The sequence below is a fragment of the Somniosus microcephalus genome, unplaced genomic scaffold (assembly GCF_052327205.1).
Source record: "Somniosus microcephalus isolate GS21.2 unplaced genomic scaffold, FLI_Smic_1.0 unresolved_chr1, whole genome shotgun sequence".
Classification (NCBI taxonomy): domain Eukaryota; kingdom Metazoa; phylum Chordata; class Chondrichthyes; order Squaliformes; family Somniosidae; genus Somniosus; species Somniosus microcephalus.
Window position 1 is genome coordinate 153,892,629 of NW_028225179.1, and position 15,125 is coordinate 153,907,753.

General features: G+C 50.0%; 1 pseudogene across 1 annotated transcript in view; it reads right to left on the reverse strand.

Annotated features, from left to right (window-relative positions):
* Positions 1-1,432: 1,432 nt before the first annotated feature.
* LOC147096273 (butyrophilin subfamily 3 member A3-like) overlaps positions 1,433-15,125 on the reverse strand; it is a 62,657-nt pseudogene continuing 48,964 nt past the window's right edge. Inside the window, exons 10-12 of the transcript XR_015074600.1 lie at positions 10,690-10,716; positions 9,998-10,024; positions 1,433-3,013 (exon numbers count right to left, since the gene is read on the reverse strand). The product of XR_015074600.1 is annotated as a butyrophilin subfamily 3 member A3-like (transcript). The remainder of the gene's footprint in view (positions 3,014-9,997; positions 10,025-10,689; positions 10,717-15,125) is intronic.

Genomic DNA, 15,125 nt, shown 5'->3' on the forward strand with positions numbered 1-15,125 from the left:
ATACTCACTAGCACGTGGCACCGGGAGTAATCCAGAGATTACAACCTTCGAGGTCCTGCTCCTTAATCTTGCCCCTAGCTCCCTAAATTCTTGCTGCAGGACCTCATCCCTCTTTTTACCTATGTCGTTGGTACCAATGTGGACCACGACCTCTGGCTGTTCACCCTCCCCCTCCAGAATGCTCTGCAGCCACTCAGTGACATCCTTGACCCTGGCACCAGGGAGGCAACAAACCATCCTGGATTCACGTCTACGGCCACAGAAACGCCTATCTGTTCCCCTTACTATAGAATCCCCTATGACTATTGCTCTCCCACTCTTTTTCCTCCCCTCCTGGGCAGCAGGAGCGCCCCCAGTGCCAGGAAGCTGGCTGCTGCTGCCTTCCCCTGGTGAGTCATTCCCCCCAACAGTATCCAAAACGGTATACTTGTTTGAGAGGGGAATGGTCACAGGGGATTTCTGCACTACCTGCCTACTTCTATTGCTCCGCCTGGTGGTCACCCATTTCCTTTCTTCCTGTGCAGCCCTTCCCTGCGGTGTGACCAACTCACTAAACGTGCTATCCACGAACTTCTCAGCCTCGTGAATGCTCCACAACCCATCCACCCGCAGCTCCAGCTCCTCAATGCGGTCTGCTAATAGCTGCAGATGGATGCATTTCCCGCACACGTAGTCACCAGGGGCAGTGTCCCTGAATTCCCACATGGAGCAGGAGGAGCACATCACGGGGCTGGGCTCTCCTGGCATGACTTACCCCTTAATTAATTTAAATTAATTTACTATCACCAATTAAAGATATCTCTAAGGCTCTTGTATAGTCTACCAACAGTACCTGCTACACCAGAAAAGACCCTAGTAACGATAAACTACAGTTAAAGTTTAAAAAAGAGAAATACTCACCAACCAATCACTTACCTGCTCCCTGGTGACATCACACACTGACTATTTTTTACCTCTCTCCCGGCTGCGGAGTTGGTAAGCCTCGCTGGTCGTGGGTTTTTATACCCGGCTGCTCCTCCTCTGCTCCCGCTGCTCCGAGTGCTCTCGGGCCTCGCTGGTCGTGGGTTTTTATACCCGGCTGCTCCTCCTCTGCTCCCGCTGCTCCGAGTGCTCTCGGGCCTCGCTGGTCGTGGGTTTTTATACCCGGCTGCTCCTCCTCTGCTCCCGCTGCTCCGAGTGCTCTCGGGCCTCGCTGGTCGTGGGTTTTTATACCCAGCTGCTCCTCCTCTGCTCCCGCTGCTCCGAGTGCTCTCGGAGATAGGTTTAAATGTGCATGAAGCTTTAATTTTTTCTCTGTTTGTCACAGAAGGACCAGTTACGTTAGTAATACAAACAGAAAATGCTGGAAACACTCAGCAGGTCAGGCAGCATCTGTAGAGAGAGAAACAGAGTTAATGTTTCAGATCGGTGACCCTTCTTGTCAGACGTTCTGACGAAGGGTCATCGACCTGAAACGTCAACTCCCTTTCTCTCTCCACAGATGCTGCCCGAGTATTTCCAGCATTTTCTGTTTTTATTTCAGATTTCCAGCATCCGCAGTTTTTCGCTTTTTGTACCAGTTACATTAGTGTTGGGATAAGGATCACTCACCAAGGAGGCAAAGGGAGGGGTTGGGGGGGGGGCGGCGCAGAGATGTGGGTATCAGCCGGGGGTCCCACCCTCACATTGAGGAGACCAAACGCAGATTAGGTGATCGCTTTGCGGAACACCTTCGTACAGGCTGCAAGCGTGACCCTGAGCTTCCGTTCGCTTGCCATTTTAATTCCACATCCCACTCTGGCCTCGGCCTTCTACATTGCTCATGTACATTTTTTTCACTTTGCATAATTAACTTGCTTCACCGCGCAAGTCCTGAATGGTAGCATAGTGGTTTTGTGACTGGGCTAGTAATCCAGAGGCCTGGACTAATGATTCGGAGACGCGAGTTCAAATCCCACCACGGCAGCTGGGGAATTTAAATTCAGTTAATTAAATAAATCAGGAATAAAAAGCTAGCATTAGTGATGGTAACCATGAAACTATCGGATTGTCGTAAAAACCCATCTGGTTCACGAATGTCCTTTAGGGAAGGAAATCTGCCGTCCTTACCCGGTCTGGCCTATATGTGACTCCAGACCCACAGCAATGTGGTTGACTCTTAACTGCCCTCTGAAATGGCCCAACAAGCCACTCAGTTGTATCAAACTGCTAGAAATTGCAGCGGTTCAAGGCGGCAGCGCACCACCACAAAGGGTAATTAGGGATGGGCAATAAATGCCGGCCTTGCCAGCGACGCCCACATCCCGTGAATACATTAAAAAAAAATGTCACCAAGGCTTCGAACCTTGAATTCCATTTAAAAGATGAACAACATTGTCCTTGCCACTTGCCAGGCTAATACTTGACCACTGTTTTTGCGAACGAGAATCGGTTTAGCAGCTTGTCCTGTTGCCCATCCTTATTGTCCACGGTCACTCGGGTCAGCCCCAGTTTGTGAACAATGGCTAGACGTGCGGAGTTAAAGGGGAGAGATTTTCATTCTCTTCCGGGACGCCCAAGGGCTGAAGAATGGGTAGATTTTCTCGGTGAATGTCGCGGTGAAGGTGTAGATATGGGCCATGTCGTCAGCGTTGTAGAACTGAACCTTTCCCTCCTCCCAGTTCAGGTGAATGCCGATGATCTGGGCGGTCGCCCTCCTCTCGATTGGCCGGGGAGTCAGGTCATTGGCCTCGTAGTGATCGCCGCGCTTGCCGATAGTCCAGTAACCATTCTCCAGGCTCAGCGTGACATAACCATTCCTGGGGGCAGACTCCCTGATCACTCCCAGAGCCCAGTATTGCTTGCTGCCCACAAACACCTCCCAATACTGGCACCCGCTCCGATACCCTTCTGTCGCTATCACAAAGAGCCTGGAGTCGAACCGCTTCGGGTTGGCGGGGCACGTCCTGCCAGACCTCGCTGAACGACACGACCAGCCGGTCCGCCGAGATCCTCAGATAGCGGTAGGCGGTCTCGGAGTCGAAGGTCACGGGAACTGGCAACACACAGGAGATCAGAGGTCAGACCTTGGACGTGAACTTCGAGCATTGTACAGAAATCACCAAACACGAGCAAACAGGTACACAACATAATTAATTAGGCTAACGGAATCATAGAATGAGACGCGCAGAAGGAGGCCATTTGGCCCATCGTGCCTGTGCCGGCTCTTTGGTAGAGCTATCCAATTAATCCCACTCCCCTACTCTTTCCCCATATGCTGGCCTTTCTCTTAAGGAAGTTGGCATACACAAGGGCAGAAGTTTGCTACAGTTGTATAAAGCTCTGGTCAGACCCCAGCTTTTTTTTAAATATTCGTTTATGGGGTCAGGGCGTCGCTGGCAAGGCCAGCATTTATTGCCCATCCCTAATTGCCCTCGAGAAGGTGGTGGTGAGCCGCCTTCTTGAACCGCTGCATGTCGTGAGGTAAAGGTACTCCCACAGTGCTGTCAGGTAGGGAGTTCCAGGATTTTGACCCAGCGACGATGAAGGATCGGCGATATATTTCTAAGTCAGGATGGTGTGTAACTTGGAGGGGAACTTGCAGGTGGTGGTGTTCCCATGCGCCTGCTGCCCTTGTCCTTCTAGGTGGAAGAGGTTGTGGGTTTGGAGGTGCTTTCAAAGCAGCCTTGGCGAGTTGCTGCAGTGCATCTTGTACATGGTACACACTGCAGCCACGGTATGCCAGTGGTGGAGGGAGTGAATGTTTAAGGTGGTGGATGGGGTGTCAATCAAGTGGGCTGCTTTATCCTGGATGGTGTCAAGCTTCTTGACTGTTGTTGGAGCTGCACTCGTCCAGGCAAGTGCAGAGTATTCCATCACACTCCTGACATGTGCCCTGTAGATGGTGGAAAGGCTTTTGGATTAACTCTGTTCAGTTCTGGGCACCGCACCTCAGGAAGAATATATTGGCCATGGAGGGGGTGCAGCGTGGATTCACCAGAATGATACCGCGGCTTAAAGGGTTAAAGTATGAGGACATATAGTTGTATAGGCTAGGCTTGTATTCCCTTGAGCATGGAAGGGGGTGGGGGGGGAGGAGGGTGATTGGGGGGAGGAGGGGGATGGAGGGGGATTGGGGGGAGGAGGAGGATTGGGGAGAGGAGGATGTGGGGGGGAGGACGATTGGGGGGGAGGAGGGGGATGGGGGGAGGAGGAGGGGGATTGGGGGGGAGGAGGAGGATTGGGGAGGAGGAGGATGTGGGGGGGAGGACGATTGGGGGGGAGGAGGGGGATGGGGGGAGGAGGAGGATGTGGGGGGGAGGACGATTGGGGGGGAGGAGGGGGATGGGGGGAGGAGGAGGGGGATTGGGGGGGAGGAGGAGGATTGGGGAGGACGATTTGGGGGAGGAGGGCGATGGGGGGAGGAGGAGGATTGGGGAGGAGGGGGATTGGGGGGAGGAGGGGGTTTGGGTGAGAAGGGGGATGGGGCAGGAGGGGGAATGGGGGGGAGGAGGGGGATTGGGGGGAGGAGGAGGATTGGGGGAGATGGAGGAGGAGGATTGGGAGGAGGAGGGGGACTGGGGGGAGATGGAGGTGGGGGATTGGGGGAGGAGGGGGATTGGGGGAGAAGGGGGATGGGGGCAGGAGGGGGAATGGGGTAGGAGGGGGAATGGGGGGAGGAGGGGGATTGGGGGGAGGTGGGGGATTGGGGGGGAGGAGGAGGATTGGGGGAGATGGAGGTGGGGGATGAGGGGGATATTGGGGGAGGAGGGGGATTGGGGAGGAGGGGGATTGTGGGGGAGGAGGGGGATGGGGGGAGGAGGAGGGGGATTGGGGGGGAGGAGGAGGATTGGGGAGGACGATTTGGGGGAGGAGGGCGATGGGGGGAGGAGGAGGATTGGGGAGGAGGGGGATTGGGGGGAGGAGGGGGTTTGGGTGAGAAGGGGGATGGGGCAGGAGGGGGAATGGGGGGGAGGAGGGGGATTGGGGGGAGGAGGAGGATTGGGGGAGATGGAGGAGGAGGATTGGGAGGAGGAGGGGGACTGGGGGGAGATGGAGGTGGGGGATTGGGGGAGGAGGGGGATTGGGGGAGAAGGGGGATGGGGGCAGGAGGGGGAATGGGGTAGGAGGGGGAATGGGGGGAGGAGGGGGATTGGGGGGAGGTGGGGGATTGGGGGGGAGGAGGAGGATTGGGGGAGATGGAGGTGGGGGATGAGGGGGATATTGGGGGAGGAGGGGGATTGGGGAGGAGTGGGATTGTGGGGGAGGAGGGGGATTGTGGGGAGGAGTGGGGTTGGGGGGAGGAGGTGGGGGATTGTGGGGGGAGGAGCAGGGGGATTGGGGGGTGGTGGGGGATTGGGGGGTGAGGTGGGGGATTGGGGGGAGGAGGGGCATTGGGGGGGAGTGGAGGATTGGGGTAGGGGGGGTAGTGGGGGATTGGGGTGATTGAGGGGTTGGGGGGTCTCACACAGACCAGGCGGTTTGTCGTAGTATCGTTCACGCATCGCCCGGCATTTCGCCTGCACCCCACGTTCACGGGAGGTAAATAGTGAGCACCATTCCCGTGCCCGCTCCGCATGGAGCCCCGGTGTTGGCTCGCCAATTTCATCGCTGGCAACACTCCAGAACTGCCCCGTCCCGTCGCGTCCCATCCGCCCACGCCCATTTTGCGAGACACCCCTGCGACCCCAATTCAATCTCCTTCAAGAATCCGATGCACAGTCGGTTAGTTTCCTGCCGCAATTCCGTGGGTTGGGAAACTTTAAGTCAGGATGGACGCGGCGGGCCATCTCATTTGCCGTCTGTCGTCACCGGGCCATGCCCGAGTTGGCCGCTGCGTTTGCCTACGCAACAAAGGCGAGCGCACCATGAGCCGTTTCTCGTTAACACCGCCGTATAGGTACAAGTTCACCTCTGCGTCTCTGGGCATCGCTCTCGCCTCGGAGACAGAAGGTCCATGGGTTCGTAGTCCCCACTACACAGACTTGAGCTCATAATCCAGGCCGACACTCCGGTGCAGTACCGAGGGAGCACAGCACTGTTGGAGGTGCTGTCTTTCAGGTGAGGCGTTAAACCGAGGCCCCTGTCTGCCCTCTCGGGTGGACGTAAAAGATCCCACGGCCATTATTTCGAAGAAAAGCAGGGGAATTCGCCTCGGAATCCTGGCCAATATTTATCCCTCAGCCAACAGCACCAACACAGATGAACTGGTCACTGCTGGTTTTGAGATCTTGCTGTGCGCAAATTGGCTGCCGAGTTTCCTATATTTCCTACGTGTGGAACTAAGGAGCAGAGCTCTGGCCGCTGACCATGAGCCAGGGCCGCGGCTTGCGAAGCTTCGGTGCTGGTTTTCTCTGCCGACACTTCACCATCTGAGGTGCAACATCTCTTGTCACAACACCAAATAATAATTGCCGCATTTGCGTTTCGCGTTTTCACGTCGAGATGTGCCTCGGGCAATTAGTTTGTCGTGACTGCAGGTCGTGGAGGCAAAACGGTCTACCAACTTGACCAGCAGACGAGATGAATATACGGATTTTTGGTGGTGTTGGCCCAGGATACCAGGAGTATGCTCTGCTCTTCCAATAGTGCCGTGGGATCTTGAATTTCCACCTGTACCGCCACGACAGGCAGATGGGGCCTCGGGTTGACATCTCGTCCAAAGGGTGCTCCCTCCTAGTTTGGTCTCATCCAAAGGATGGACCCTAGTTCGACATCTCATCCAAAGGATGGATCTCCCAGTTCGACATCTCATCCAATGATGGAACTCCCAGTTTGGTCTCGTCCAACGGATGGACCTCCCAGTTTGACAGGTCATCCAATGATGGACCTCCCAGTTTGACATCTCATCCAATGATGGACCCCCCCATAGTAAAGGAAACTACAATGGTCTGAGGAGCAAGCTGGGTAGGATTGATTGGGCAATGTCACTCAAAGGGTTGACGGTGGATAGGCAATGGCAAACATTCAAAGACCGCATGCATGAACTACAGAATTTGTTCATCCCAGTTTGGCATAAAAATAAAACAAAAAAGGTAACTCAACCGTGGCTAACAAGGAAATTAGGGATAGCATAAGATCCAAGGAGAGGACATATAAATTGGCCAGAAAAAGCAGTAAACCTGAGGATTGGGAGCAGTTTAGGATTCAACAGAGGACAAAGGGATTAATTAAAAAGGGGAAAATTGAATATGAGAGTAAGCTTGCAGGGAACATAAAAACTGACTGTAAAAGCTTTTATAGATATGTGAAGAGAAAAAGATTGGTGAAGTCAAGCGTAGGTCCCTTGCAGTCAGAATCAGGGGAATTTATAATGGGGAACAAAGAAATGGCAGACCAATTAAATACATATTTTGGTTCTGTCTTCACAAAGGAGGACACAAATAACCTCCCAGAGATGTCGGGGAACATAGGGTCTGATGAAAGGGAGGAACTGAAAGAAATCAGTATTTGTAGGGAAAATGGTGTTAGGGAAATTGACGGGATTGAAGGCGGATAAATCCCCAGGGCCTGATAGTCTACATCCTAGGGTACTTAAGGAAGTGGCCCTAGAAATAGTTGATGCATTGCTGATCATCTTCCAACATTCTATAGAATCTGGAACAGTACCCATGGATTGGAGGGTAGCTAATGTTACCCCACTATTCAAAAAAGGTGGTAAAGAGAAAACGGGGAATTACAGACCTGACTGAGCCTGACATCGGTAGTGGGGAAAATGCTAGAGTCCATTATAAAAGATGTAATAGCAGAGCACTTGGAAAACAGTGACAGGATCGGACAAAGTCAACATGGATTTACAAAAGGTAAATCGTGCTTGACTAATCTACTGGAATTTTTTGAGGATGTAACTGGTAAAACAGATAAGGGAGAACCAGTGGATGTGGTGTATTTGAACTTTCAGAAGGCTTTCGATAAGGTCCCGCATAAGAGATTAGCGTGTAAAGTTAGGGCACATGGGATTGGGGGCAAGGTATTGACTTGGATAGAGAACTGGTTGGCAGACAGAAAGCAAAGAGTTGGAATAAACGGGTCTTTTTCCAAGTGGCAGGCAGGTGCCGCAGGCGGTTAAGAAGGCAAATGGTATGTTGGCCTTCGTAGCGAGAGGGTTTGAGTACAGGAACAAGGATGTCTTGCTGCAGTTGTACAGGGCCTTGGTGAGACCACATCTTGAGTATGGTGTGCAGTTTTGGTCGCCTTATCTCAGGAAGGATGTTCTTGCCATGGAAGGAGTTCAGCGAAGATTCACCAGGCTGATACCTGGGATGGCAGGAATGACATATGAGGAGAGATTGGGTCGATTGGACTTGTACTCGCTGGAGTTTAGAAGAATGAGAGGGGATCTCATTGAAACTTATAAAATGCTGACAGGACTGGACAGACTAGATGTAGGAAGGATGTTCCTGATGGTCGGGGAGTCCAGAACCAGGGGTCACAGTCTAAGGATAAGGGGTAGGCCATTTAAGACAGAAATGAGGAGGAATTTCTTCACCCAGAGAGTGGTGAACCTGTGGTATTCTCTACCACAGAAGGCAGTAGAGGCCAATTCATTAAATATATTCAAGAAGGAGTTGGATATATTTCTTAAGGCCAAAGGGATCAAGGGGTATGGGGAGAAAGCAGGGACCGGGTACTGAATTTGGATGATCAGCCATGATCGCATTGAATGGCGGAGCAGGCTTGAGGGGCCGAATGGCCTACTCCTGCTCCTATCTTCTCTGTTTCTATGTTTGACATCTCATCCAATGATGAACCTCCCAGTTTGACATCTCATCCAATGATGGACCCCCCAGTGTGACCTCTCATCCAATGATGAACCTCCCAGTTTGACATCTCATCCAATGATGGACCTCCCAGTTTGACATCTCGTCCAAAGGATGTACCTCCCAGTTTGACATCTCATCCAATGATGGACCTCCCAGTATGACATCTCATCCAATGATGGACCTCCCAGTTTGACATCTCATCCAATGATGGACCTCCCAGTTTGACATCTCATCCAATGATAGACCTCCCAGTTTGACATCTCATCCAATGATGGACCTCCCAGTTTGACATCTCATCCAATGATGGACCTCCCAGTTTGACATCTCATCCAATGATAGACCTCCCAGTTTGACATCTCATCCAATGATGGACCTCCCAGTTTGACATCTCATCCAATGATAGACCTCCTAGTTTGACATCTCATCCAATGATGGACCTCCCAGTTTGACATCTCATCCAATGATGGACCTCCCAATTTGACATCTCATCCAATGATAGACCTCCCAGTTTGACATCTCATCCAATGATGGACCTCCCAGTTTGACATCTCATCCAATGATAGACCTCCCAGTTTGACATCTCATCCAATGATGGACCTCCCAGTTTGACATCTCATCCAATGATAGACCTCCCAGTTTGACATCTCATCCAATGATGGACCTCCCAGTTTGACATCTCATCCAATGATGGACCTCCCAGTTTGACAACTCATCCAATGATGGACCTCCAAGTTTGACATCTCATCCAAAGATGAACCTCGCAGTTTGATATCTCATCCAATGATGGACCTCCTAGTTTGGCATCTCATCCAATGATGACCTCCCAGTTTGACATCTCATCCAATGATGAACCTCCTAGTTTGACATCTCATCTAATGATGAACCTCCTAGTTTGGCATCTCATCCAATGATGACCTCCCAGTTTGACATCTCATCCAATGATGGGCTCCCAGTTTGACATCTCATCCAATGATGGACCTCCCAGTTTGACATCTCATCCAATGATGGACCTCCTAGTTTGACATCTCATCCAATGATGGACCTCCCAGTTTGACATCTCATCCAATGATGGACCTCCCAGTTTGACATCTCATCCAATGATGGACCTCCCAGTTTGACATCTCATCCAATGATGAACCTCCCAGTTTGGCCTTGTCCAAGTGGAGAGATCAGGTTACGAAAAGGCCTAAGGGAGTGACTGAGGTGAGGAGTCCCACAGTTTGAGGCCTGGGAAACGAGGGAAGAATCTGACACAAGGACTGGAATGTGTTTCTCACCTGCAGCAGTGATGACTCTCTCCGCAGCTGAAAAGACAAACAAGCAATATTAAAGGATCTTCAAACTAGTAATTCAATCCACTGCAACAGAACTCTATTAATAGCCCTACAAACATGCTTTTAAATATAGATGCATTCAATGTCGGTATTACACGGGGTAGAATATTCCAGAAACATCGTACACAACGGGCGGCCGATGGGAAATTCACAGCTCACTGCCCGCCATTCTCCTTCCATTGATGTCAAAGGAGGATTTTAAACTTCCCAAAGTGGGGATGTCGGGGTTGGGGTAGTTGCACCCTTCTACAGGAATGGGCTTTGACGGGTCAATGTTTTTTTTAAATCAAGCTTGAGAACCAAGAAGACCCCGTTCAGGTACAGGCTGAACACTGAGTAACACTGCAATGGGTGATAGGGCAGGGTGATAACCCACTGCTTCACCGAGAGAGATGTACCCCATCAATCCAGGCTAGATTCAAAGACAGCTCCAATACGCCAACAGGAGACGTGATGACCCACAACTCCATCTAGCCCCACTCAGAGAGAGGAGAAGGAGCCCGTCAAGCCTGGGTCCGAGAGGCGCATGTTGTAACACACTGCAGTACTGGGGGGAGAGAGAAACAGAGGAGCCCTGAGGAGGCGACGCACTCTCAGACCGCCGCGGCACCAGCCCAGAAATATCTGAGACTTACCTGTTTTAGAGAGGAACTTCTCCAGAGCTGTAATGAAGAAAATACACTATTGTCAATAAATAAGGAGGGGGGGTTGTTGTGACATGTCCAACATTCTATCCAATCAGAACAAACCTATCATCCCCATCACAGCTCATCTAATCAGAAATAGCCTATCATCCCCATCACAGCTCATCGAATCAGAAATAGCCTATCATCCCCGTCACAGCTCATCCAATCAGAAATAGCCTATCATCCCCATCACAGCTCATCCAATCAGAAATAGCCTATCATCCCCCCATCACAGCAAATCAAATCAGAAATAGCCCATCATCACCCATCACAGCTCATCCAATCAGAAATAGCCTATCACCCCCATCACAGCTCATCCAATCAGAAATAGCCCATCATCACCCATCACAGCTCATCCAATCAGAAATAGCCTATCACCCCCATCACAGCTCATCCAATCAGAAATAGCCCATCATTCCCCATCACAGCTCATCCAATCAGAAATAGCCTATCACAGCTCTTCCAATCAGAAATAGCCTATCATCCCCATCACAGCTCATCCAATCAGAAATAGCCCATCATCACCCATCACAGCTCATCCAATCAGAAATAGCCTATCATCCCCATCACAGCTCATCCAATCAGAAAGAGCCTACCATCCCCATCACAGCTCATCCAATCAGAAATAGCCTATCATCCCCCACAGCTCATCCAATCAGAACAAACCTATCATCCCCATCACAGCTCATCCAATCAGAAATAGCCTATCATCCCTATCACAGCTCATCCAATCAGAAATAGCCCATCACAGCTCATCCAATCAGAAATAGCCTATCATCCCCCACAGCTCATCCAATCAGAAATAGCTCATCCAATCAGAAATAGCCCATCACAGCTCATCCAATCAGAAATAGCCCATCACAGCTCATCCAATCAGAAATAGCCTATCATCCCCATCACAGCTCATCCAATCAGAAATAGCCTATCATCCCCATCACAGCTCATCCAATCAGAAATATCGCATCATCCCCAACAGCTCATCCAATCAGAACAAACCTATCATCCACATCACAGCTCATCCAATCAGAAATAGCATATCATCCCCATCACAGCTCATCCAATCAGAAATAGCATATCATCCCCATCACAGCTCATCCAATCAGAAATAGCCTATCATCCCCATCACAGCTCATCCAATCAGAAATAGCCCATCACAGCTCATCCAATCAGAAATAGCCTATCATCCCCATCACAGCTCATCCAATCAGAAATATCGCATCATCCCCAACAACTCATCCAATCAGAACAAACCTATCATCCACATCACAGCTCATCCAATCAGAAATAGCCTATCATCCCCATCACAGCTCATCCAATCAGAAATAGCCTATCATCCCCATCACAGCTCATCCAATCAGAAATTGCCTATCATCCCCATCACAGCTCATCCAATCAGAAATAGCCTATCATCCCCCAATCACAGCTCATCAAATCAGAAATAGCCTATCATCCACCATCACAGCTCATCCAATCAGAAATAGCCTATCATCCCCATCACAGCTCATCCAATCAGAAATAGCCCATCATCACCCATCACAGCTCATCCAATCAGAAATAGCCTATCATCCCCATCACAGCTCATCCAATCAGAAATAGCCCATCAGCCCCATCACAGCTCATCCAATCAGAAAGAGCCTACCATCCCCATCACAGCTCATCCAATCAGAAATAGCCTATCATCCCCCACAGCTCATCCAATCAGAACAAACCTATCATCCCCATCACAGCTCATCCAATCAGAAATAGCCTATCATCCCCATCACAGCTCATCCAATCAGAAATAGCCCATCACAGCTCATCCAATCAGAAATAGCCTATCATCCCCCACAGCTCATCCAATCAGAAATAGCCCATCACAGCTCATCCAATCAGAAATAGCCCATCACAGCTCATCCAATCAGAAATAGCCTATCATCCCCATCACAGCTCATCCAATCAGAAATAGCCTATCATCCCCATCACAGCTCATCCAATCAGAAATATCGCATCATCCCCAACAGCTCATCCAATCAGAACAAACCTATCATCCACATCACAGCTCATCCAATCAGAAATAGCCTATCATCCCCATCACAGCTCATCCAATCAGAAATAGCCTATCATCCCCATCACAGCTCATCCAATCAGAAATAGCCTATCATCCCCCAATCACAGCTCATCAAATCAGAAATAGCCTATCATCCACCATCACAGCTCATCCAATCAGAAATAGCCTATCATCCCCCATCACAGCTCATCCAATCAGAAATAGCCCATCATCCCCCACAGCTCATCCAATCAGAAATAGCCTATCATCCCCATCACAGCTCTTCCAATCAGAAATAGTCTATCATCCCCATCACAGCTCATCCAATCAGAAATAGTCTATCATCCCCACCACAGCTCATCCAATCAGAAATAGTCTATCATCCCCACCACAGCTCATCCAATCAGAAATAGTCTATCATCCCCATCACAGCTCATCCAATCAGAAATAGCCTATCATCCCCATCACAGCTCTTCCAATCAGAAATAGCCTACCATTCCCCATCAGAGCTCATCCAATCAGAAATAGCCTATCATCCCCATCACAGCTCTTCCAATCAGAAATAGCCCATCCTCCCCCATCACAGCTCATCCAATCAGAAAGAGCCCATCATCCCCATCACAGCTCATCCAATCAGAAATAGCCCATCATCCCCATCACAGCTCATCCAATCAGAAATAGCCTATCACAGCTCTTCCAATCAGAAATAGCCTATCATCCACATCACAGCTCATCCAATCAGAAATAGCCCATCATCACCCATCACAGCTCATCCAATCAGAAATAGCCTATCATCCCCATCACAGCTCATCCAATCAGAAATAGCCCATCAGCCCCATCACAGCTCATCCAATCAGAAAGAGCCTACCATCCCCATCACAGCTCATCCAATCAGAAATAGCCTATCATCCCCCACAGCTCATCCAATCAGAACAAACCTATCATCCCCATCACAGCTCATCCAATCAGAAATAGCCTATCATCCCCCATCACAACTCATCCAATCAGAAATAGCTCATCCAATCAGAAATAGCCCATCACAGCTCATCCAATCAGAAATAGCCTATCATCCCCATCACAGCTCATCCAATCAGAAATATCACATCATCCCCCACAGCTCATCCAATCAGAACAAACCTATCATCCGCATCACAGCTCATCCAATCAGAAATAGCCTATCATCCCCCATCACAGCTCATCCAATCAGAAATAGCCCATCATCCCCCACAGCTCATCCAATCAGAAATAGCCCATCATCCCCATTACAGCTCATCCAATCAGAAATAGCCCATCATCCCCCATCACAGCTCATCCAATCAGAAATAGTCTATCATCCCCATCACAGCTCATCCAATCAGAAATAGCCTATCATTCCCATCACAGCTCATCCAATCAGAAATAGCCCATCATCCCCCACAGCTCATCCAATCAGAAATAGCCTATCATTCCCATCACAGCTCATCCAATCAGAAATAGCCCATCATCCCCCACAGCTCATCCAATCAGAAATAGCCTACCATTTCCATCACAGCTCATCCAATCAGAAATAGCCCATCATCCCCCACAGCTCATCCAATCAGAAATAGCCTATCATCCCCATCACAGCTCATCCAATCAGAAATAGTCCATCATCCCCATCACAGCTCATCCAATCAGAAATAGCCCATCATCCCCATCACAGCTCATCCAATCAGAAATATCCAATCAGAAATAGCCTATCATCCCCATCACAGCTCATCCAATCAGAAATAGTCTATCATCCCCATCACAGCTCATCCAATCAGAAATAGCCTATCATTCCCATCACAGCTCAACCAATCAGAAACTGCCCATCATCCCCCACAGCTCATCCAATCAGAAATAGCCCATCATCCCCATCACAGCTCATCCAATCAGAAATAGTCCATCATCCCCATCACAGCTCATCCAATCAGAAGTAGCCCATCATCCCCATCACAGCTCATCCAATCAGAAATAGCCCATCATCCCCATCACAGCTCATCCAATCAGAAATAGTCCTTCATCCCCATCACAGCTCATCCAATCAGAAATAGCCCATCATCCCCATCACTGCTCATCCAATCAGAAATAGCCTATCATCCCCATCACAGCTCATCCAATCAGAAATAGCCCATCATCCCCCACAGCTCATCCAATCAGAAATAGCCTATCATCCCCATCACAGCTCATCCAATCAGAAATAGTCTATCATCCCCATCACAGCTCATCCAATCAGAAATAGTCTATCATCCCCACCAGAGCTCATCCAATCAGAAATAGTCTATCATCCCCATCACAGCTCATCCAATCAGAAATAGCCTATCATCCCCATCACAGCTCATCCAATCAGAAATAGCCT